Source organism: Mustela erminea, chromosome 1 (assembly GCF_009829155.1).
Source record: "Mustela erminea isolate mMusErm1 chromosome 1, mMusErm1.Pri, whole genome shotgun sequence".
Taxonomy (NCBI): domain Eukaryota; kingdom Metazoa; phylum Chordata; class Mammalia; order Carnivora; family Mustelidae; genus Mustela; species Mustela erminea.
The window spans coordinates 134,321,731-134,339,118 of record NC_045614.1 but is presented as its reverse complement, the minus strand read 5'-3'; the positions used below and the strand labels follow the sequence as shown (position 1 = coordinate 134,339,118).

The 17,388-nt window shown below is 40.6% G+C and overlaps 1 pseudogene; it reads right to left on the bottom strand.

Annotated features, from left to right (window-relative positions):
- Positions 1–360: 360 nt before the first annotated feature.
- Positions 361–1,741, bottom strand: LOC116601085 (annotated as a pseudogene).
- Between the last annotated feature and the right edge of the window lie 15,647 nt (positions 1,742–17,388).

The following is a 17,388-nucleotide window of genomic DNA, read 5'->3' as shown; positions in this document are numbered from 1 at the left end:
AACACATAGAAAATAAGAACTATTCCAATGAATGAAACATACCAAATGTCAGAAATAAGCAAGACACATTCCTTTGGGGAAACGGCTTAAAAAAAAAAAAAAAAGAATTCAGTCTGTATATGCAAAAGTAAAGCAAGGATATTCAGTCTTTTTCTCTTCTTTAAAGATCTAAATCTTTTCCTAAAATATCATTCCCCAAAACTGGAAGTGAAGGACTAAAAGGTCAGGAAAATTGTATAAACTTAAGCAATTTTTCACAGATGGGGGTCAAACTCCAGGATAGCAGATGCTGGTGTAAGAAATTCACCATTCTGCAGGAGCTAGATTTGTAGTGCTGCTTGAAGATCAGTGAAGAGCAATTCACTGCCTTGCAGCAATTCTCCTTCCCACTCCAGATCCTGGCTTCTGCACCAGGGAGGGCTGCTCATCCCACCACCCAGCCCACCTCCAGGGCCACCAGCGGTTTTCTCCACCGCCCCCTTCCCCGGGCAGCTTGGGTCTTCTTCTCTTCCACATTCAGACGGACCTCACCTCTGAACATGAAGGGCCTGTTGCCAAGGACCTTCTGAACAGGCTCAGAATCATCAAACACAACAAAACCCAAACTGGGTAATTTCCCGCCACGGTTAATGTGTAGCTCCACCATGTTCCCATAACGTTGAAAAAAATCTTTAAGCTCCAATTTGTCTACTTCATCTGGCAGATTGCCAGTGAAAAGTTGGTGACCATCAGGGTGTCTCACAATTCTTTGGGGTTCAACATCACCTTGCTCACCAGCCTCATGGATTGGTATAGATCTCCTCTAGGGAGGAATTTTTATTCATCATTCTCCCACTTTTTGATCCCTCTGACGCCTCTGTGGTGGAATCTGGGATTCAGGCTTAGACTCTGGACGAGGCTGTGAAGCTGGTAGTTTAACAACATGAGATGATACCCCAGTAATTGGAACAGCTCCACTGGGTGAAATGTTCTTCCTGATTACAGATCCCCAAGAAAATGTCCTCATTTTCCTGTACTGTCTGAGGTATTTCTGTAGGTGCTGGGAAGAACTCTTCTGAGCATCCTTGGGAACATTTTTTTCTAGTGCTGGCTCAGACTTTTCCTCTTGGATTTCAGACACAGGTTCTTGCTGTGGTTCTTGTTCTGATTCAGGTTCAGGATCTGGCTCTGGTTCAGCCACAGGTTTCTCTAACTGTTCTTCTAAGTCATTGCTGACAGTCTGATCATAGAAAGTTTCAGAATCATCAGGTACCACCTCAGATGTCTGCTGCCTTTCTTCAGATTCCTCTACCTCTTCCTCAGATTCCTCCTGAGGCTCATTTACAAAACCATCAATGACCTCATTTTGGTATCTGAAGATATCATTGTGAACGTAGAACTTATTTGCGACAGAGCCCTCAGGAGTAAGGACAAACATCTGCATGAATCTCCTCAAAGTCTGGTTGTTCTTAGAGAGCAACCGCATCACCTGGACCACTACACCATCAGTCAGGTCGCATGAGCTTCAACATGGCGAATCTTAGTGCAGCAACTGGTAAAGTTTGTGACATCACTTTCCTATGGATTGCTTTCTGTCCATAGACTGCATCTACTGGCTTTCCACTTGGATCTGATCCCCCATGGACATAAGAAGAGTTCGTCCCATAAAATCTGTATGGCATGACTGGGGCCTGGTTCAGCGTGTAATACTGTCTCACAAATTCCTGCCTGACCAGCGGGGACTAGGCTTCTCCATAACCATGGCTCTGGTCAATTCAACCTGCATGGGAGAGAAACAAGCTTTGCTCCACAGCACAGCAGAAGGCTCCTCACGAACTGAGTTCACACCTTAACCTTTATTTTTAAAAAACATTGTTAGATTAGCACTACTTATTTTTATGATGATGTAAAATACTCTTGGTCCCCAGAGTAGAACTCTTTGTAACACTGAGAATTCTAAAGGTCTATTAAGCTGATGTGTGCTAGTCTTTTTTTTTTTTTTTTTTTTTTTTTGATGTGTGCTAGTCTTTACTGAGTCACCCACTAGCTTTGCAGCAACTCTGCACCTTTGGCTAAGCCAGCTAACATCTCCAGAACCACATCATGGTACAGGTACTTGCATAAATTACTGGAATATATTAATTAACTAAAAGAACCCATCTCAGTGTCCTGGTTAGTAAAAGGAACCTCATTAGTAATTTTTAATTTATCATTGTTTTCTCCAAATAAGTGGTAATTCTGTTTTTCTGTTAAATAGAAAACATCCCCCCCTACCAGTTACATTGTTATAAAGAGGCACCTGATACTCTCCATTACTATCAGTTGTTGTGTTTCAGTTTACCTCTATTAACATAGAATTTTATTTTCTTTATGAACTAGAACTGTAAGGTTGAAAATAAGGTCTAGCTAGGAAAGTTGTATGGCTTGGGTCTTTGAGCACTATGTCAAACTTCAAAATAATAATAATAATAACATGGATAAAGATAATAATAATGTTGATATAACTATAATTTATTCAACTATTACTACCAAGGTTTCCATACATTATCTCTTTGTCTTGTCACTAGTAGGCAGGGTGGGAGCTTTTATCTCATTTTTATAGATAGGAAACCAAGAATCAGAGAGGTTGTAACTCTTCTAAAGTGACACAACTTTAAGAGCTGGATGTCAAAACCTGTCATTTGCCCAATACTCTGTTGGTTCACTGTAAACAATCTTCCCATGACTTTTCATATATTACTTTTCTCAAAGAAGGTGGCTGTGTTGTCCTGGTTAAGAGAACGGATATAGGAGCCAGACTTCCCATATTTAAATCCATGACCACTTAACTTGTGAATGAGGACAACTTACTTAAACGTCTCCAAAATCTCAATTTCCTCATCTGCCACAAAGGATAATTAACATATTAAGTTACTTAATTAATATACAAAAAAGCACTCAGAAGTGTGCCGGGCACTGAGGAAATGTCTCATAAGTAAATAAGTATGAGACCCTTAGAAAATGCCTAATACATCTCTTTTGCTTACTAAAATCTTTTATAACATATATAGCTTTAAGCTAGTCTTTTAGGAAAATATTTGGTGACAACTTCCTCTTCCTTCCCCCCAGCCCCCCTTTTCCCTCCCTATCTTCTCCCCTTCCTCCCATTTTGTAACAACTGTGACTTACTCAACAGTGTTTTCTATGAACCACCTTTTCAGGGAAACCCATCTTTTAGCCTACTATTTCAGACCAACATTAAACATTTATACTTCAATTCTATATCACATATTCAGATACAGAACTTTTCACTTCCTCATCTGTTTAAAAGACTTTTACTGAAACAACAGTTGAGAAAAAAATAAGATAAAATAACTCTGGTTTTAAAAGTTGAAATTAGCTTAAACATAACGCTTCCAATTTTATGAGAAATTGATTGATTCATCAGTTAAGGATAACAATTCATCAGTTAAGGATAACAGTGACAGAACTCTCAGGGTGCCTGGGTGGCTCAGTTGGTTAAACATCTCCCTTTGGTTCAGGTCATGATCCCAGGGTCCTGGGATCAAGCCCCACATTGGGTTCCTTGCTCAGTGAGGACCCGCTTCTCCCTCTCCCTCTGCTACTGCCCCTGCCCCCCACTTGTGTTCTCTCACTCTCTCTCAAATAAATAAATAAAATCTTAAAAAAAATAATGACAGAACTCTCAATGTCTGAAATACAGATTCGTCTAAAGAGGCTGTATTAGGGTTCTCCAGAGAAATAGATCCAATTATGGAGAGAGAGGGAGAGCAAAAGAGAAAGGGGAGGTGCAGCAGGAGGGAGGGGGACAATTTGTAAAGAATTAGCTCACTTTAGTAAGGAGGTTGACAAGTCTCAAGATCTGTAGTTGTCAAGCTGGAGACCCAGGAGAGCCAATGATGGAAATTCCAGTCCAAAAGATGGCAGACCCCACGCTCAAAAAGAGTTGATTTTGGGGGCACCTGGCTGGCTCAGTTGGTAGAGTGTGGGATTCTTGACCTCAGGATCATGAGTTCAAGCCCCCCGGTTGGGTGTGGAGCCTATTTATTTTAAAATAAAATAAATAAATAAAAAAGAGTTCATTTTTCAATTCGAGTCCAAGGTTAGGGCAACGGTGGGAGTGAGAGAATAGAAAGTAACTGCTAATGAATATAGAATTTCTTTTGGGGCCATAAAAATATTCTGGAATTAGATAATTATGATGGTTGCACAAGTCTATGAACATACTAAAAATCACTGAACTGTATTTTATAAACGAGCAAGTTGTATGGTATGTGAACTTTATCTCCATAATGCTGCTTTTAAAAAATGATAGGTAAAAGCATGTGACAGCCATTTAAAAAATAAAATGTTGGAGATCAATATCAGTTTTGGTTGCTATTTGTGGTGAGACTCTGTTTTCATTTACACAGGCGTGTTGTGACCTGCCTGATTTTAAGAAGTCTAGTCTTGCTGGGAAGAATTTCTTAGGTGATTACTCTGTGGTTTGTGAGATGCTTCACCAATTTCCCCCGATGCCTCCCATTAAGCTATCATATAAATTTAAAATACAGGTCACTAGGTCATTAGATCAAATGTTAAAGACTGAGACAGACTGCCCAAAGAAGGACCCTGGCTACTTTCCATTTGCCATTGTGTTTCCATGAGGTTCTTTGCCTGTTGTTTTTTACTCTTGACATCTGGTTTTTCTTGTTGCTTTATTTTCTTATTTCTTATCTTTACTCTGGGTTTGTTTGTTCTTTTTATCCTTTACAGCCACCTGACCCCAAATTTACATTTGATTGTAATTAAAATAACACCTTTACAATGAATGTCAAATTCTCCACAGAAAAATGCCACAATGCTAGAGCAGCTATGAATTTTCATAGTACATAAAAGAGAGAGGAAGATGTTTTGTTGAAGATGGGTGACAATTCACTTAGTGGGGAATGGGCAATGATGGGGCTGGAGTTCTCCTTTTCTCATTACACAGCTATTAATTATAGCTGAGGAGTCTTACTCCAACTAATTAAGGATAAGAAAATAAGTCAGAGAAGACTGTTGCTAAATCAAAAGCCCTAAAAAAAAAAAAAAATGTCAGTGAATGCCTTAGAAAAGAAAGGCAAAGTAAGTTTGTTCTGGGCAAAGATTTGGTTACATGTCAAAATCCAAAGTAAAATGGTTGGATCATTCGATAATTTTGGCCACTCTGATGATAAGTGTTATGTGTCAACTTGACGGGGCCAAAGGTTCCCCAGAAATGTGTCCCAACAGTATTCTGAATGTGTCCTTGAGAGTGTTTCTGCTTGAGATTAATATTACAATCTGTCGACTGAGTAAAGCAGATTTTCCTCCCCAAAGTGGCTGGGCCTCATCTAGTAAGTTAAAGACCCAAAGAGAACAAAAATGCTAAATAAGAGGTAACTCCTCCTGTCTGACTTACTCTAAGAAAGTTAACTAATGGGTAATATATGGAGGTCAAGAAAGTTAATTGGCATGGCTGAAGATACTCAGTCCGTGTCAAACATAAAATGAGGCCACAATTCAACATTTCCCACTAGTATTGTATTAATTCTGGAAGCTTTTAAACCCAGAAGCACATGGAGAAGATTGGGGGGAATAGGAGGGTGGCACTACATGATTTTTATTGAATTACATTAAAAATGCATATTGTCATATCATCTAGCTCCTTTAGGGCTAAAAGCAGGGTTTCACTCAGATGATGTATTTCTTTTTTGAGCTTCTAAATTAGAAAAGTGAGAAAAGGCTTATAGTTATCTCCATGTCACATTTCAGTGACTCATTGATGTGAAAATACAAGACTCTTGACTTAATAGAAGTTAAAGTCTGACTACCAGAGATGGAGTTAAACATATAGCAAACCTTCTAGACTCTCTTTTCTATTTGTGTTTCAGAGGTATACCGGTCTCTCTTTTACAAGTTGACCCCTCCTAGAAAGTTGTGTCTCCTCATGCTTTAGACCTGTGCACCCAATTAAGCATTCAGTTGAGCAGCTAATAGAGGAGGGCATGATGAGATAAAACAGGTATTAAGTTACTGCAACTAAATGGGTGATGGATATTAAGGAGGACACTTGTGATAAGCACTGAATGTTACATGTAAGTATTGAATCACTAAATTCTACTCTTGAAACTAACTTTAAACTATGTGTTAACTAACTGGGATTTCAACAAAAACTTGGAACAAAAAATTAAAATTAATAATAAAAAAATAAATTACTGCAACTGAAAGGAGAGCAGGTTATCTAGCATTCACAGAGAACACGTACAAACCAGGAAGACATTTTCAAGGTGAGGCAACCAAATGAACCAAGAGGAGAGAGCTAGACCTGGTTAGATATTATTGATCACACAACTCTCATCAGAAAGTGGGGTGCTAAGCATCTGCCTTGGTGGAGGTCATGATCTCAGGATCCTGGGATGAAGCCCCCTGGGGGGGCTCCCTGCTCAGTGGGGAGCCCACTTTTCCTCTCCCTCTGCCACTTTCCCCACTCATGTTTTCTCTGTTTTTCTGTCTCTGTCTCTCTCAAATAAATTTAAAAAAGAAAGAAAGAGAGGGGAAAGGAGGCCTACTGAGAGTTTTGATGGAGGAAACAGGTAAGAGAAGTGCCTGTCAGGGGCACCTGGGTGGCTCAGTTTGTTAGATGTCCAACTCTTGATCTTGGCTCAAGTTTTGATCTCATGGTCATAGTTCGAGGCCAGCGTTGGGTTCTGTGCTGGGGGTAGAGCCTACATAAAATAAATACGTAAGTGAGTAAGTAAGTAAATAAATAAGAGCAATGCCTGTCAACAAGGGTATGAGATAAGGTGGCCTAGGAGGAATCACCACGATTGACTGATACCTTTCAGGTCTGAGCTTGAGGAATGACGATGGCAGCCTGCACCCAAGATGAAGAAATTTTCAATTGTAAATGGTTACAAAATAAATGAGGAAGTATTCCTCAAGGAAGCCAGGTTAAAATCTGTGATTTCTTCTTTGCAGGAAAATGTAGGTAGAGGGATAGGGGGCTTCTGAGATGGGAGTGAAACACAAAAGAACTTGCAGATGAAGATGCCAGTGGAACTGCTCTTGGCCACATTGTTATTATCTTATCAGTTGTTTGAGAATCTAACCAATGAAATAAAGGAAAGGGAAATATTTTAATGAATACCATGAACTAGACCCTGGGTCTATGTGGGTGTAACATTTTTAATGCCACTATATTCAAATTATTTTAGAGGTCCATAAAATTCATGCTTTTGCTGAGCCATAGGCTTAAACTCTGAAATTGAGGTTAGAATGAGAGAGCAAGTGCCTTAGAGAGGAAGTGACCTAGCTAGCGAGTAAGAAGTAATCTTTAAAAAGTTGTTTTGTTTTATTTTGTTTTCACTTTTAACTTGCCATCAGCTCTGGTAAAAATCCAGTAGGAGGTAACATGAATATTTACGGTAAAATACCTGCATTCCCTGAATTTTATTTCACATTACCCCGATATTTTATTACCTAAGTAATAGAGGGGTTTTCTTGAGGAAATCAAGCAGTTCCTCATTTCTATTTAGACATTTCTTAGATATAGCAAATCGTAGGAAGGCGAAGCTTTTGTCATAAAGCTACACTTCCACACTAATATCCAAGTTTAATTGAGGAGAATATTAAAGAAAAACTAGAAGAGTTTATTTTTTCATCTTAGTTTCAAGGAGGCTTATGGTTTCTTAAAAAGAAACAAATCATATTAGTGTTGTTTCTCACGAAAGCCGAGTAATAGATTTTTGAGTAATAGAATAATTGGTTTTGAGAAATCGAGTCTCTAGGAATTCTCCTCCAACTATTGTGTGAATAATAGACGATCAATTCCAGGTTATAAGGGTCAAGTTATTTCTACTGCAGTCGCTGTTTGGATGGGGCACAATTTTGTGGAGGGTTTACTCAGAAGTCTCTTTGACAGGTCTTTGGAAACTCATTAAGTTTAAGAACTCAAACTTAAGTCCTTCTAAGAACTAAGGATATTTCAAGTCCCAGGAGAAGAGAGCCAGACTCAGGCTCATTGGTCTTAGCAACCAAAGATCTGATTTTAAGGAACTGTGAGTTTGGACCCAGGGTAGAACCCAGCAGTAGCTCGGAAGCTGCAAGGATCTTGGAGCACAGATTTCTGGTACTTGATGTTCATACGCTGGACAAGGTATTTCAGTCAGCAATATATCAACATTTTTGTCCTCCCTTTTGAGGCATTTGGCTCAGAGACTGTTTCTTAAGTTTAGAAGCTGCAGGGGCAAGAAGATACTATCCTTTCTGCCAGAAGCCTTTTCTCCCCCCAGGCATTTGAGGAATAAATAAATGAATAAATGCTAAAGCCTTCCTTCTGATTTTGAAATCAATAATAGCAAAGAAAGAAGCAATTAAGAGGTAGATCAATACTTGAAACAAAATGAGCACTAGGAATTTCCCTGTACTTTTGAAAAATATCTTATATTAAGACAAACTGTTTTTCTCTTAAAAAAAATTTTTTTTTCTGTTTCAGGTTTTCATTCTTTACTTCGAAACAATGTAATAGTTTGAGTCACTGTATCTCAGAGATGGTACATTTTATTTGCCCCAAGTCTTCTCTACTGGAATTTTTCTTTTATCAAGACTTTTATTTTTTGTTTTTAATTCAGTGATTGGCTTTGCAAGAGGTCAGGCATTCCTAGACGCATACCCTCCTGCGGTGTGTACTCCTCCAGATCTGCAGAAATCATGCTTTTCCCAATTTCATCTTAAAATTATCTTTCACGGAGGCGTAGAACATGGTTTTCTGGATTTAGCAGATTTCAAGACAATTTTAGTAATTATAAACCTTGAAGTTTTAAATAAGACTGGAGCTCATTTAAAAAAAAAAAAGCTGAGGCATTCTTAAGGGAGAACTATAAAAATTTCTAATCAAGGACTATGAAATTGAAGACTTCAATTCTATACTATGGCCACTAGTAGGCGGGGAGAGGGAGAGAGGACAATGACGATGGGGTGTTGGAGAGGTGGGGGGGTTGCACACAGACAGTTCTCCCCTAGAATGAAAAGAGAATGAAGGGTGACTCAGCTAGGGAGATTGACAGAGAATGAGAGACGGGAGGAAGGGTGTAGTGATAGATGCACTCTGGAGACAGGGCTTTTTTTTTACCATCCTAATAAATAATACCCTTGTATTTGAGCCCTCCTTTACTTAGGGGAGGTTTTTGACCTTCTGTGCCTCTTGCAAAGGACAGGATCACTATCCTCCCTGTATCCCTCCCTGTGTCCTTTTAAAGAGATCACTTGCAGCCCTTTTGGTTGACTTTTTGTTGTTGTTCAAGAGGAAATAATCAATGTCCTTTGAAATGCCTGTCCTCTCCATGATACCAAATAGCATTCCTGACTTGACTGGGAAAGAGCTTTCCTACTCTTAATTACTAAAGCTAATGTTTCTTTTTTTCCAAGGCTAGTCATTTAACACATGGAAGGTGTTAGAAATTTACTTTTCAACTTAGCTGTTGGATCATTTAAATTTGACACAAAAGTTGCCTGACTGGCTTGAAGCTGGTTTCAGTGTGCATTTGGATATGCAGATTACTTGGGCTGAAAGTTAGCTGCCTATTGATGGGATGAGTAAGATGATGTTGTAAAAGGAGTTTCTCATTGCCTTGCACAGAGCAGATACTCAGTGGTTATTAGTTGTCTTACTTCCTTAATAGTGAAGTTTATGAAAGATTTTTTAAAAGATTTTATTTATTTATTTGAGAGAGAGCGCGAGAGCATGAGTAGGGGGAAGGGTAGAGGAAAAGGAAGAGGGAGAAGCAGAGGGAGAGGGAGAGGGAGAAGCAAAGTCCCTGCCAGCAGGGAGCCCAATGCAGAACTTGATGCCAGGACCACAGAATCATGACCTGAGCCAAAGACAGATACTTAACGGACTGAGCCACTGAGGCACCGCTGAAGGATTTATTTTATAAAAAGCAATCATATCATGTGAATAGGTCAGGGATCCAGGTAAAGTTACTCTGCAAATTACTCTGGTAGGTCTGCCTTCACCTTTTTGAAGACTGTCATATTTACATCTCCTAAAAATATTGTAGGAGAGTTTCTTGCACCATAGACTGATGGTGTAAGAGTGGGTTAGCATAAGTACAGCCATCTTAGCTTGGGCAGCCATCTCAGGCCCAAGGGCTGAACTTTCCCCTACTTTACTTTAGTTCCAGGGACCCCCACCCTGCTTTAGTTTTAGAGACCCCCACCCTTTTTTAGTAACAGGAAAACCTAACCCTGTAAACACTTCCAAGAAAGTACCTAACCCTGTAACCAGCCCAGCAACAGCTAATCAGCCTACGGCAGAAAAGTCTGAAACTTCTCCCCCTTGCACCAAGCCTCTTGTAATGACCCATAAAAACCCCTGCCTTAACTAGCCTCCGGGTCCGAGTCCCTACTCTGTTTGTCGGGTATACTTGGGCCCAAGCTTAAGCTTGTCAAATAAATCTCACTGTGTGACTTGCATTATCGAGAGTGTTCTCTGTCTAATTGAGGGGTGGTCGACTCCGTACCCTAACAATGGGAAGAGAAGCCAAAAGATGTCTAAGGCCCCTTTCATATCTAGGATGTGGTGAATTGTAACAAACTGAGGTGTGTGTGCATGAGGGGGGTTTCTTCAAAATGACCACAGAAAAACACAGAAACTTTCTTAAAAAATGCTGCTTGACTCTATATAACTATAGTGAGATCTAATGAGCCTGCAGGTGTGGGTTATGTCTATTGCACTCTTGACCCTTGCTCATCTTTTATTATTTTGTGCAAAGAAAGTCCAGAGACGAATGGAAAAGCATTATGGAGCTTTATTGATCTCTGCTGCTGACTGTGAACTGGAGCTAGAGACTTGTTAAGCTAAATGAGCTCAGCTGAGACTCAGGCCGCCCATGTTTACGGAGAACGGGCACATCAGCTGCTGGGTCTGCAGGGTGTTTTGTTTTGTTTTGTTTTTCTGACCAGGTGCAAACATTGTCCTAGACAGTTTGGAGCTGGGCTTTTTTTGCTGTTTCTGAACAAAATTAAAGTGTGCCTTCTTATTGCTGGTAAGTGAAATTGTAACTTCTTGCTTTGCAGGAGTGGGTAGTGGGTTTTTTTTTTTTTTAAGATTTTATTTATTTATTTGAGAGAGAGAGAGAGAGAGAGCGCATGAGAAGGGGGAGGCTCAGAGGGAGAAGCGGACTCCCTGCCAAGCAAGGAGATGGATGGGGGACTCTATCCCGAGACTCCAGGATCATGATCTGAGCCTAGGCAGCCGCCCAACCTACTGAGCCACTAAGGTGCCCTGAGTGGGTAGTTAATTTCACCTCCTTGCCCCCTGTGGTTGCAGATATTTAAACAGAGCCTTCTTAGCAATAAATATTATAGGGCAGTGGTTCTCCGTGTGTGGTCTTCAGGCCAGCAGCACTCACCTCACCTGGGGACTTGTTAGAACTTGCCCTTGCTCCGGGTGGTTGTGATGCCCGCTAACATCTGGGAGCCCTGTGAAAGGAGTAGGAGCCTGAGCTCAGTAATTCTCTAGGAAGAGGAAGAAGGAGAGTATCAGAAACACCTGGGTTTCTTGTCTTGCTTCCTTTTCTAACACGCTTCCTTCTCCCTTATGGCACAGTGAGCCATTCCTTGAGAGTCTGAACACATCTTTTGGAGGTGTTGCAATGATCCATTAGGTAGGTAAATGAAATTCTACAAGATGGTCAGTTTTGATGAGCTTTTTAGGATATTTGTTAAATTCTGTTGTTGCGTCTGCTGCAGAAGTACTGATCGCTCCACCTAGTCTTATGAGTTGGACAGAAATAGGAGGAGATATGCAATTGTTTTGCAATCTCGGACTAACTTCTGGTTGCAGATTGTTCCTAGGAAACTTGAAAAGTTTTCTACTCTTTTCCAAAATGAGAGATTTAACCTACTCTGCTATGCCTCGCACTTTGGGTTTCTCGGAGGTGAGCCACCCCTTACCCGGCATTGACAAGAGATAATGCAAGGACTGGAATGCACGTGTGGCTTCTGCCCTGCCAGCCTGGGCACAAATCCTGGCTCTGCTGCTTGCTACATGTGTGACCTTGGAAAAGTTCTTTTATTTCTCATGGCCAGTTTTTTCATTTGTAAAATCAAGCTACTAACAATATCTACCTCTTACTGAATTTTAAGCATTTAGTGAATTAATACATGGTGAATTCCCGACACATAATAAATGTACAGTAAATATTAGCTATCACTGTTATGGTGTTCTGTAACGATATAAAATTACCTACAACTGTGAAGATAACTAATTAGAAGGTGAGACCGGATCTCTCCGTATCTACCAGGGTAGAGTGAAGAAGCAATGGAGTTAGACACGCTGAGTTTGACTTCTTGTTTCCTATTGTAGGTCAAGTAACTTAGCCACTCCTGAGCCTCTGTTTTCTTAGCTGTGAAATGGAGATAATGCTGTTTGCTTTGCAGGGCTGTTGTGAGCAGAAACATTTTGAAAGAGGCTGGTATATTCAATACAAGTGGCTATTATTCTTTTTATTGCTGCTTGCTATCTTGGCTACATCTTAAACGGCAACTTCCCTTTCTTATGGAAATCTAGGAGTCTGATTTAGAGGAAATGCGCAGACGCTGTGGAATGGCCCATATGCCACTTTGCTATTAGAATATGAATCATTATCTCTAAACTTAGTGTTTCTCTACTTGTCTGCTATTTGCTTTTCTCAGAACTCCCTATGTTCGGATCCAATCATAAACGTTGGCTATTAAAAGAAGGCAACTTCGGTTAAGTGGATTTTTGGTGGAAGCCACCCGAAGACACTTGCATGAGGTTGTCTGACCAAGAAGTGATGGAAGGAGGACCGTGGCCTTTTACATTTGTACACAGCTCTTCTATTTACAAAGGTTTTACATGCTATCGCCTTTTTTATTGAGGCACAGTGTACTTATGGTGAAATGCATAGGTCTTTTTTTTTTTTTAAGATTTTATTAATTTATTTGATAGACAGAGATCACAAGTAGGCAGAGAGGAAGGCAGAGAAAGAGGAGGAAGCAGGCTCCCCGCTGAGCAGAGAGCCTGATGTGGAGCTTGATCCCAGGACCCTGGGATCCTGACCTGAGCCGAAGGCAGAAGCTTTAACCCACTGAGCCACCCAGGCGCCCCTGAAATGCATAGGTCTTAAATGTGTGTTCTATCAGTCTTAACAAATGCATGCACTTCTATCAAGGCACAGAACATTTCTATCACCCCAGGAAGTCTCCTCATTACCCTTCTCAGTCAATTCCTCCCACCCCAACCCCATGCAACCACTCTCCTGATATCTATCATCAAAGCTTAGCTTTTCTTGCTAGGAAACTTCATGTAAATTGGATCTTTGCAGTCTTTTGTGTCTCTTTTCCCTTCATGTAGTGCCTTTGAGAGTCATTTGTGTTGTTGCCTGTATCAGTGATTTGTTCCCTTTTGTTAATGAGTAATACTCTATTGTGTGGGTACCCACAGTTTGTTTATCTGATTTCTTGGTGAGGGACACCTGGGCTATTTCCATTACTTGTTTTGATTCCTGGCGTAATGCGGTTGGATCAGCAGAAGTTTCTACTGTCTCCATTTTCTGGGTTAGGAAGCTGGGGCTCCAAGGAAGTAGAGCAATGTCTTTTCACTTTCACTGCCAGCAAGTGATGATTCCAGGCAGACAACCTGGTCTGGTCCCAGGGCCTCCCATTTTCTAAGACCAGTCAGCCTTGATTTTCCCCTGACTCATATTTGGTGGAGAAAGACTCACACATCCTAATTCAGGAATTCAGCCCAGTCTGGAGTAGTTGTTGGCAAAGCCCTAGTTTCTTAGGGGTGGTAAATGGATTTCTGAGGCTGGCCCAAGGGTTGAACCAGAGCAGGGGGTCTAGATGGGTTAGATTACAGATCTTTAGACGTCCTGGAGATGCTTGAGCAGCCTTGTCTTCCATGGTACAAAAGGGAAGTAGGACGGACACAGAATGGAACAGACCTCTGTTTTCTTCCAGCTCTGCCAGGCACTTGCTGTGAGAGCTCACGCAACTCTGTCTCCCTGAGTCTGTTTCTATCTGTAAGGAGTCAGTTTAAGGCTTTTTCTCTTTGGTCCTGATGAAGAAGTTCCTGACAAAAGACCTGCCCTTTGTGTGCTCTGGGTGGGCTGAAGGGAGCATTACAATGTGCTGTTGACCTTCTGTGGGATTTGCACTGTGTGGAAGAGCTAATCCTCCCTTTTATCTTGGGAGACAGTAATTCATTATTTATAGACTCTGAACAGAGGCAAGAAAGTTTACTTGTCAGTGAGGGCCTCACAAAAATAAATCAGAGGAGGGGCACAAAGGGACTCACTTGCTTTAAGAGGGCTGGGAGAAGGCATGAAGCTAAATGTGTCCTTTGAAGATACTCTTGTCATCCCTTGTCAGGAAAAATGCAAACCTCTTCAAGAGGATGCCCCTTGTTCAGGATGCTGATGAGACCTCATGCTTAAAGAAGGCCCACAGGAAAAACAAAAAAAGAAAGCATTTTATATCAGGCTTCCATCACCCCATTCCTGCCATGTTACGGATTTAGTAATGTCTCCGGGTTTCAGTTTTTCTACCTGTAAAAGAAGAATAGCACTCTTGGTCACACACTTTGGGATTTGATGTGAAATTTGAGTTCAGTTTTCTAATAATTTACAGGCATGCAAAGATTTTGGTTAAAAAAAAAAAAAAGTACTTACGTCGGTACTCTGTAACGTAAGGTTCAGTGTGCTTCCAAAATCCCTTAAACAATCTATAAGATTGCTATGTGGATGACTTCATAGTAGGATACATTAAAATTAGCAAAAAGGGGGATGAGTCTTAGAAGAAACTACAGGTGGAGATTAGCTTGGTCAGTAAGAGCTTCTAAGGGAATTTTCAAACAACTCATGACATGACTGAGCTTTTCTGAACCACGATTGAAAACAGCTGAGCTCCACAGGTACCTGAAACCCTGCAGAACAGCCCTGCTTCAAGGCAATTTCCTTTCCTGGGTCCCTCAGCCTTCCTAGGGGAAGGACAGACTTGTAAGGACTCTGCGCTTGTGGCCGGGGAGGCAAAACAATCCTACTGTCTGGAAATCAGAGTGCCTGCCAAGTATTTGGCAAAATGATAGGCTTCCTTTATGACTTTCCATAATTGGCATTTAGACACCATCACTCTGCTGGCTCAGCTTTTTAAGGTAGCAGATCCTTCGTGTGTAGGAGGAAGAAAGAATGAGGATGCCTCTCGACGTGGAGTGCCTTTTTTAATGAAGGATACTTGAGAGGGAAGAGAGGACCAGAAGACAAAGATGAATAAGATAAAGGCAATAAGCATAGACTGGAGAAAAAGATGTCCTCTGCAGTGGATGTTTATGTAGCAATTGTTTGGTTTGGGCTTTTTGTTGGAGAACATTTTCTTTCAGAACTTACACTAATTTATGTATGACTCTCAAGTGTCTTGCATAATTTCCATATTTATTTATATTTCTGTCTCCATTTGAGGCATAAAGAAAATGACACTTGGAATTTCAGGAGACAACAGGATACGATTTTAACCACTTATTGGGATGCCTGGGTGGCTCAGTCGGTTAAGGGTCTGCCTTCAGCTCAGGTCATGATCCCAGGGTCCTGGAATTGAGTCGCCCATAAGGCGACTTGCTTGGCAGACTTGTTCTGCTTCTCCCTCAGTCTGCTACTCCCTCAGTCTGCTACTCCCTCAGTCTGCTACTCCCCCTGTTGTGTGCGTGCTCTCTCTCTCTCTGATAAATGAATAAAATCTTAAAAAAAATTAAAAGTAATTCAGTGGGTTCTATGTGCCAGGCACTGGAATAGTTTTATATATAGTACTTTATTTGATTCACATAATGATTGTATGAGAAAAATATAATTATTTTTATTATGTTTCAAATGAGGAAACACAAAGCAACAAGATGCCAAGTTTGGACAACTGTAAGTAGTAATGGCTATATACTATATTGAGTTTTTTGACAGTGGTGGTCCTGTCTCATCTCTCATGGATCTTCCGTACTTAACTCATCATCTGTATCATACTGTTTGTCGAATGATTTACAGAACCCAATATTTTAAAGTGATTTTTGCAAAACTATTGGTGTCCTTAGATCTTTTTCCCCTTCATGCACATAATCAAGAGGTGGGGCTAATTGAGGAAAAATGTGGAATCTCTTGGAAATGTTAGCTTTGAGATGCCAATTGGATACCCAAATGTGGATGTTAATTAAATAATTGTATTTATGAACGAACAAAGGAAAAAAGAGAAAAAAAACCTAGACTCTTTTTTTAAAAAACATGTATTATTTGTGTCAGGGGTACAGGTCTGTGAATCATCAGTCTTACACAATCACAGCTCTCACCATAGCACATACCCTCCCCAATGTCCAGCACCCAGCCACCTCATCCCTCCCCTGTTCTTCCATTCCAGCAACCCTCAATTTGTTTCCTGAGATTAAGAGTTTCCCTCTCTGATTTTGTCTTGTTTCATTTTTTCCTCCCTTCCCTTATTATCCTCTGTCTTGTTTCTCAAATTCTTCATGTCAGTGAAATCATGTGATAATTATCTTTCTCTGATTGACTTATTTCATTTAGCATAATACCCTCTGGTTCCATCCACGTCATTGCAAATGGCAAATTTCAGGTTTTTTGATGGCTGCATATTATTCCATCGTGTTATACACACACACACACACACACACACACACACACACACACACACACATACCACATCTTCATGAATTCTTCTGTTGATGGACATCTAGGTTCTTTCCATAGCTTGGCTATTGTGGACATTGCTGCTATAAACATTCATGCCCATTTGGATCACTACATTTGTATCTTTGGGATAAATACCCAGTAGTGCAACTACTATTTTCAATTTTTTGAGGAACCTCCATACTGTTTTCCAGAGTAGCTGCACCAGCTTGCATACCCACCAACACTGTAGGACACATCCTTGCCAACCTATAGTTTCCTGACTTAAAAAACCTAAACTCTTAAATACAGACAAGCGGTGGTTGCCTGAGGGGAGGTGGTGGTGGTGGTGGTGGGGGTGGAATGCATGAAACAGGTGAAGGGGATTAAGAGTACTGATTGTGAGGAGCACTAAGAAATGTATAGACTTGTTAAATCATTATATTATACACCTGAAACTAATATAACACTATGTCAATTATACTTGAATTTTAAAAAAATGTTTTTAGGCGACCAGAGCTTGGAGGAGAAGGCAGGGCTGGAGTTAAAAATAAGGTTGTCATGAGGGAATGGTAGCATTTGAATTCATGGGCCTAGAAGAGATCTACGGTGGGTGTGGGGACAGGTGGGAACAGAAGGACTGGAAGAAAAGAGGGCTGAAGACCTAGCGCTGGGCTTCCATGGTTGGCAACTGCGTTCAGAAGAAGGAAAAGGGAGTTGA